The 8,556-nt window shown below is 39.9% G+C and overlaps 1 protein-coding gene across 16 annotated transcripts in view; it reads right to left on the minus strand.

Moving 5' to 3' along the window:
- Window positions 1–8,556, minus strand: part of ZNF521 (zinc finger protein 521) — a 229,990-nt gene that overhangs the window by 219,258 nt on the left and 2,176 nt on the right. For 2 of the 16 annotated variants that reach the window (XM_059859541.1, XM_059859531.1), the window contains exon 1: window positions 8,149–8,334. The exons of 13 other annotated variants lie outside the window; for them this stretch is intronic. The gene's annotated coding sequence lies outside the window, so the exon portion shown is untranslated. Of the gene's footprint in view, window positions 1–8,148; window positions 8,335–8,556 lie in introns of those variants that run through there. One more of the 16 variants, XM_059859593.1, reaches the window with a different exon arrangement.

The following is an 8,556-nucleotide window of genomic DNA, read 5'->3' on the forward strand; positions in this document are numbered from 1 at the left end:
AATAATTCATCAGAAGTGGCAGAAAGTATGTGGCAGACCAGGATCCAGGTCTCCCCTTTTTCTTCAAGCTACTCAAACTATTAGAGCCCTGAGTCTCCTGCTCTTTCTCACCCTCTTGTCCAAAAAATAATTAGACATTTGAAAAAAGGAACAGCGTTGACAAAAATAATAGGGCAACTCACACTCATAGCACAATATGTTGCTGTGTAATGACTGATGTCCTCCCTGTGAGATACAGATAATACACCTTTAGACAAAGCACAAAACAGAACTCCTGCCTCTCACATCCCAGCAGAGCAAAGACTTTTCCCTCTTCAGCAAAGGAGAGAGGAAGAGCAGCAGCACACCACCTTAATTCTTTCTAGCCTAGGTGGAAAGGAATTTTATCTCCAAAACCTGCGTCAGGTAGGTGACTGCTGTGAGATGCCCTGTTGCACTAAGATACCCACATCTAAAACAGGGGAGGAGCTAAGACACATTATTATTTCCAAGTTTTTCCTACTGTCTCCTTAAAATAATTTGTACTCAACAACATTCCTAAACCCCTAAGCACTTATGAACTGTATAAAGAATCCTAGAGTTTGGTGCAAGATGACTATTCCACTAGGCAACTACAAACTTAGCAGAGCAGCATCTGAGCACTAAACATCTTGCAGCATGCAAGCTCCTGTTTTATTTTTTTAAATTTTTTTTCTCTTAAAGATTTCTGACCTTTCTTCATTGATTTACATTTTCAGCTGACAAGCAAGTGTCTTACTCAACAGATTCACCAGAAATTGCCAACCAAATCTCTTCCTGTGCTCTAGCTCTTTATAAGTCACGTAACACAATCCCTTCCCAGTCAGTGGTTGCACGCAGAGGCCAATACAAACCCATTTCCTCCTCCCATCTTCAGAGTGAAAACGTTACATCAGGCATGGATCTTGACATCCTGTTGTCCTGGAACCAGTGAATCAGAAAGTTCCTTCCTCACAATTGTATTCTTTGGAGGTGGAAAATAATTAACTTCCCCACCCCCTCCTCCTTCCTACTGCCACTGTCAAAAGTTAGAAAGTCACTTGACTCTGTCTGGGAAAAAACCCCCAGCCATCATAATTCAGTGCCAGAGAAAGTTTTTGTTGATCAAAGCATAGCCTGGTCTTCCCGAGGACACTGCCTCACTGCATCACATCATCCAGTCCAGAAACAGAACGGTTACTTTATTTTTGTTTTTAAAGCTTCTTTCACAAAAATGAATGAATCAATAATGGAAGTTGAACTTGATATGTTACCAAAAGAGTGAACAACAGAAAATGAAACTAGAAAATCAATTATCAAGGAATTCATTGTTTGAAATATATTTTTCCAGGAAAACACAACATAAAAATAGTAAGGGTACAACAGGTCTCAGGGACTGTGCACAAAAGCCATCTATTTTACAGTCAGCCGGGACTTGTAGGTATAAAAGTGCTCTAGCTTTTCCACATTTGTGTGGAACACTGAGCATCTCTGTGAGAAACTGGAGTGGTTTTGCATTCGTGTTAGGTAAGGACAAAATTCATGCTCCGGGTTATTGCCTCTGCATGAGAGAATAAGCTCTCCAAAACCCAGATTTGAGGCAGAAGGAAAACATTGAGAATCCTCACTATCAACATCCCATCCATTTTTCCTCAGGACAAAAAGGTGTTCTGCTTCAGCCAGCTGTCTAACTAAGGACTAGCACTGCCAAATTTGCAAGAAGGCTAGCTAGTTACTGATATTGCATTTTACAAGAACTACAGTAAGCCCATATCACATTAAATAAAGAAGGGGGGGAATGTAACTATACTGACATAGATAGATAGATAGATAGATAGATAGATAGATAGATAGATAGATAGATAGATAGATAGATAACTTTAAGAAATCTTGAAGGACTACAGTTCCTACTCTTCCAAAGAAAAATTGCACCTAATTGCACCTACATTTAAAAGTGAAAGTATGAGACAAATCACTCACTGAAAAAACACCCTTCTGCCTTACTCCCATGACAGAACAAAAAAACAAAAAAAAAAAACCGAAGTGAAGGGAATCACAATGAAAGCAAGACTCCAAAATAAAATTTCATTGGGTTTTAATTGTGCAGAATTGGTAAGTAACAGCCCTACAACCCTTTTGAGAACCCATTCTATGGATTCAATTGTACAAAGAACAGTTGCACTATGGCATGCACAGCATCATCCTAGCTAAAGGAAAATCTAAAACTCCAACATGCACAGCCCAGAAGGACATGTTTAACTTAGACTAAATCCTAAAAAGGTGGGGGAAGAAGTTTTCTATGTCTTTTTTCTTATTACTCAGAATAGAGGGGAAAAAATATATAGGAAACTAAAGGAACATGAAATGGGGGGAAAAAACCCCAGGACCATTAGTGTTAACTAATTAGTGTTAACTAATATTCTAAATATGGAAGACAACTGTCCTGGTTCAAAAATTCATCGGGAGAGAGCAATTTTGTGCAGTCTTACCAGTGTGTGCACAGAAAAAAATAAAGTAGACTTTTGTGGAAAGTAGGAGGGCTGAATGAAAATGTTAATTATAACATGTTGTAATAAGGATACCCCCAAGATCAGCCCTATCTTTTTTGCTACAGCATAGTCCCTAGGCATATGGCTAACTACTCCTTGATCATTATCCTGGCTGAAACTAAAGCTACTGAAGTTTAGGAGACTCATATCTAACAGAATTTCTTTCATCTCTAATAATTGCTAAACTAGCATAATTACTCATACTTGAGGTGAAATAGAACCCAAGTTGTCTAATTTTAAAACAAAAACAAACCTCTTTTGGTCTTTGCACATCCATCTTTTGTCAGAGTCCTATGCCAAATGTTACATTATGATTTAAAAGTATTTAAAAGCCTCTCTTGTGCTGTCCAACTTTTACAAAGACAGCAACGGGAAAACTTTAATGCTTTGTAGTAACACTCTGCAAAATGTATTTGAAAACAGACATGTATATTTTCACAGCACCAAATAAAACAGGCCAAATTCTTTGTAGATCTGTGTGTTGTCCCTTCAGGGAAATATTCATATATATGTGCATATATATGCCACAGCTCTGATTTAAGTGAAATAATGCATTTTCCCAGCCCCCAACTGGGACTGATTCTGAGCTCAGGTAGCCCTGCAGAAACCAATGGAAACTGTAAAATACGGCTAGGAAAAGATTCGAGGAGGTTGTCTTAGGATAGCACTTATTCTGTATTTTAATCAATCTATAAAAACCCTCCAAATATCATATTTTAATTCTTTTACACAGAAAAAATAGTGCATCCATATGGTCTACATAAAATGTTAACGGTTTTTCTGGATCTTTTCCTCATGCAGTTATTCAAAAGGAAGATTTTTTTTCAAAATGCGCAAGTTTGAAAATAATTCTATCGTGTTTCAGAACAAAGAATTGAGAGCTATTAAACCAGCTGTAAATTAGACAGAATGAATTATAGAGCAACATAAAGCCTTTCAAGAGATCTTAGATCATGGTGGATAATGTTATCCTACACATGTTAGATAAGTGACTCCATACTGACAGCTTCCCTTGTTGCACAAGTTAACAGCAACTCAGGAAAACAATATCAAACCAATGCAAACACATCAGCAGCCTTCCTAAACCTCCTAATATTATCTTTTTCACAAGATTTCACCTTTGTGGAAACTAGCAGTACAGCCAGTAGCTGTTCAGATGCTCACTTCTAATGGTGCCTAACCCCAAGCAGCAGACAATGATGGTCAATACAGCTCATGCTGGCCCCAGAAATGACTGGGCAGCATTACTGTAATCCTGCAGCTAATCAAGACTATCAGTATGCATTGCCAAAGTCAATGAATATTACTAAAGGTTAGGAATGTTTTTGTTGTGAGGGATTTTTTTTTAAACATAAAGGCATGATTTGGCAAGTCCAAAACAGAACACTATAAATAGCCTGCATTATAAAAAGATGCTAATCTTAAATCCTCTTTGTAATTTCTTTCTTTCTTTTTTTTTTTTCATGTACTCTTTTATGTTTGGTATCTTAATTTTTGCCCTTTTTTGGATGGCCAAATAGAAGCCAGCAATTTACTCATGCATCAAACAGATGTTTTTGCTTTTCAGGCCAAATGGAATCTCATGAATTTTTTGTTCCCTCCCTATAAAATGATGATGCCAAAATAACACAGTTCCTAAAAACAGCCCGTTCAGAAAAAAGTCCTTTGGACCAATAATACTGAAACTTTAAGTCAAGTTCACAGAAATAATGCCAATACTAATTGCTGCTTTTGTTTATGCTGGATTGATTATAGTCTAATCAGCAGACAATCCCATGACTTTTGAGTCTAGCCCATGCAATTTGGAAGCCAGGGAGGGCTGGGGCTGCAAACAGACATTCAAACAGTTGACAGATACAGAGAAATGTAAAAGCTACTGTTGGAAGGAAATCTCAATGTCAAATTCTCTCTGAAATATTGCTGCTGGTTAGTAACAGTTTTCTTTAAATCCATTACTATTCTACCTTCTTTGGTACCACATAACCTGCACCTCTGCATGAGAAACATCCTTTCACTTGGAATGTCTGCTGAGGAAACAGGTCCCATTAAAACACAGATACATTGTTTAGTTCACTGATATTCTGCATGAATTGAGCTGCAGTTGTAAATCCATTCAAGATGGAAAGATTACCTAGATTTCCTCATAAACAGGGAACAACTTCAGGAGATGTTCTGGGCTTGACAATACATTTCAAGCCTTCTTTAAGCAGAGCATGGGTATGTAAAATACAACTGAGAAATGCATCCCGTTTATCTTTCTAGGAACTTACATTTAGTAATTTTATTTCTGCGTGTAGGACACAAAATTGCATTGAGTAAAAATTTACTTTGAAGTAAAACCACAGATTGTTTGGGTTTTTTTCCACAAAAGGAAATCAGAGATCAGCACTTCTGTTAAACACATGAAGCTGTACTAGTTTCCTTGTGATAGCTTATCTAATAACTACCATTTCAGTGATTTTTCATGGGTGGCTTTGAATGTAGTAACGAATATTACCTGGCTTTAGCTTAGAGAAACCTGTGTTGAACATTTAGCAGAACTACATTTGCATTCGGTTTTGTATGAAGAATACCTAGTTTTCTTTGCACGTGATTGTATTTTTGTAACATTTCTTCTAAACAAACTTTCTCATCAAAAGCCAGTAGTAAGAGCAAAGAAAAAAACCTCAAGCCCTCTTAAAAGTAAAACCCCATAAACCAGAAAGGAAGGAGGGGGGGGAGGCAGTCAGTAAGCCGAGTGTGATATCTCCAAAGCATGCCAAGTCACAGAAAAAGGTTTACAACTCATAATGGCCAAGTTAAACAACATACAAGAAGCTGCTCTGCCCCCCTCCCTTGCTTTCTCATCACAGGGGTCTCTACCACAGTTTTACTTAGGGAATGGCTCTGCCCCTGGATGTCAGGAATTGAAGGAGACATAACAATTGCCCTTCTTTGCTGCCCTTCCTTTGCACAGTGCCTCTTTTGGGGCTTGTACGCGAGTATCGTATCTCCTACTTCTCTTTCCCCACCTGCTTTTCTCCAGCTATCCTCCCTCTCCTCCTCACCAACTGCATTAGGTGATTTTGATCAGGTCAATGATACTTAATAGATTTTTTTTTTTTTCAGAAACTAGCCAAGGAAATGGGATAAATTAATCAGTAGAATGAAATATAGGTCAGGACTGATGAGTTTGTTGCAACTGATCCTTCCCCTGCCTTAAACTACCCGACAGTTGAACTTTAATTCCTCCTTCCTAAAGAAAAATAAGATATTCAAATTGCAGTTTTTCAGAAAGTTGTCATTTACTCTCCTTTTGAGACTTTTTTTTTTGCTAAAAAGCTGCAGTGTATTTGTAAGAGACAGTGTTTGTCACAGAAAAGAATTAAATCTTATTTTTCCACAGAAAGAAGGTTTTATTATTCTCAAATTATAAGGGGCTTATCTAACGTTAGCCATGCCTATTTTCTTTCCTAGGTCCAAGGCTGAGATGCAATCTTCACTGTGCTGGGGGACAGTCAGACCAAAGTTGGCAAGAAACCAAAACAGGGAAAAGGAAAAAAAAATAAAGGAAGGATAGAGAGAAATAACTATAAAAGGAATGTAAACAGAAACCAGGGTAATTGAAAAAAGTGTATTTTCAAGAAATACAAGAAATTTAGTCATTAGCTAGTTCTTAACACCCACCATCTCAGATGAACATTAGTTTCATGCATTCAATATGAAAAACTCAATTGTCATTTTGTTTTAATGTATTTACCTGCCTTGTATCAGTATTCCCCTAAGATATAAGTTTCAAATTAAGTTATCAAAAGTGACAGACATATCAAAAATATCTCTTATATCTTCCCCCCAGAAAGGGTTGCTAAGTACATGACAAATTGGAAATGTAATGTGTAACTCCATATTTTATTTAGATGTAAAACAGCACTCATGAGTTTAAATAACTCATTTACATACATTCAAAGAATAGTTTTTCAAATAAGCTATTAAAAATACTGTTTATTTTTATCTGTAGAACTACATTTTGTACTGACTAAATCAGTAATACTTAAGAAATCAGGAATTTAAATAAGCGCTGCATTGGAGGTACAGTTGAAATTCTCCTTGCAACATTACTTACAGCTTTTGTTTGTTCACTAAAAATGAAGATGTAATAATTGATGGGCAAACTCTGATCCATGAATTTAAATGCTAGTCTATGCAAGCATCTTTCAGGTCCTCAGATGAATCACATTATTAGCCCTTTCAGAAATCTCACAATCGGACTGCTTTCAGAATACTATTAATCCACTCAGAAACTGACATGATTCAAGAAAAATAAAACAGGCAAAATGAAAGAGATATTTGAACAAAGGCCACCAAGAATGATAACCTACTCCCCAAAGGTAATTACTGCAGCAATAATTACAGATGATGATTGATTTACTGCCTGGTTTTAGTTGAAAAATAGTAAATAAGACTCTGCAAAGAAATCTCTATCATCTTCATCCTGAACATTAAGTGGTTTTCTCAAGTCAGTAGTTTATTGTCAGCAAATCCCAGCTACTCCATCTGAAACATACAATGTTGCTGTTTTTTCATTTTAGGTATTCTCAGGCAACTGGTGCCTAAGAAAGGCAAAGCCCATGCCTACACGTAAAATGGAAGCTGTATCTTTTGTTCTAAATTAAGTGTGATGTTTACAGGAAGATATTTGAAAAGAAACTTCTCTCTGTAACACATGTAACAAATCACCACGAGTGAAACATGCCCAATGTCTAACAGGAGAACAATTTCCTCTACTTGCCAGTTAATTCTGAACCGTTATTCCTTTGCACTTTAATACTTGGAGGTCTAAGTCTACCTCTCAGTTAAAGTTTTCCTGCAAATATGGCTAATTAGTCGCTCTCCTACTGCCTCTAAAACTGTTATGCGCACATAAATAAATCCTCCCTGGGAAGCTCGGAATATAAGCGTGCGCCCAAGCAACAGAACTTTCATTGTGGTATCATTTCTAAAAGGTAAAAGGAAGAGCGGCTCGTTTGTTCTTTATAAGATGCCAAACAAAAGCACCACTGAACTGCACAAACTTCGGTAAACTAGATACAGACGGCAGCAGCAGGTAAAGCAGTAAATTCAAGGCACCTTTTATTCCCTTCTAAAGTATCCGGAGAGTTAAAAAAAAAAAAAAAAAAAAGAAAAGAAAAGAAAAAGAAAAGAAATAAGAATTGAAGACTGCTCTAAAGCTCACTGAAGTCAACAAGAAGACTTTGAAAGGGGAAGTCCTGGAAAGAGTTGTTTCAAGGGAAGGGAGCGCAGTTTTTTGCCAGGTCCTCCTGTGCAAGTCCATAAAAGCAGACCCCGCTCCTGCTTTCTAACTATGAAACTGCGCTGGTTTCCAGGCACTTAACTCCTGGTGTTCGCCAGCCCAGCCGGGAAGGAAACGAGGCCTGCCGCCCGCCACGGCGCGGCTCGGGTCACCTCCGCGGCCGGGGCTGGCCGGGCTCTGCGCCCCTGCACCGCCGGCAGCCCCACGGGCCGCGCCGGCCGCTCTCAGCTCCGATGGCCTTTCACCCTCGCCCCCCTTTCTCCCCTTCACGCCCCTACCCCCCAAAAGTAGACAACTTATAGATGTTCTGACCTGACGCCACCCAGGCTTTATTCAACTTCACTGCACTGTACAGACCGGCCCGGGAGGAGCGCGCCCATCCAGAGATGTTTATTTGAGGTGACAGCCACCCTCAGCCGCCGTCCCCGCTCGCCGGCGGGGAGAAGCCCCTGCCCGCCCAGCGGCTCCCGGCTCCTCGGGGGGTGGCCCCCGGCTCCTAAGGGGAGCGGGGGGGTGCTGCCGAGGGCTGCCCGCTCCTCGGGGGCCGCGGGATGCGCGGGCGGGCGGGAGACGCTCCGCGCCGCGGCGGGCGGAGGGGCGGCGGCGAGGGGCCCGCCGGGGGAGGAGGGGGCGCCCGGGCCGGGACGCGGCCGGCTCCTCCACAGCCGCACAAGCCGCCCTTTGTCCTCCTCCGGGTCCGGGGCTTTCCCCCCTCCTCCT

Source organism: Haemorhous mexicanus, chromosome 1 (assembly GCF_027477595.1).
Source record: "Haemorhous mexicanus isolate bHaeMex1 chromosome 1, bHaeMex1.pri, whole genome shotgun sequence".
NCBI classification, from domain to species: domain Eukaryota; kingdom Metazoa; phylum Chordata; class Aves; order Passeriformes; family Fringillidae; genus Haemorhous; species Haemorhous mexicanus.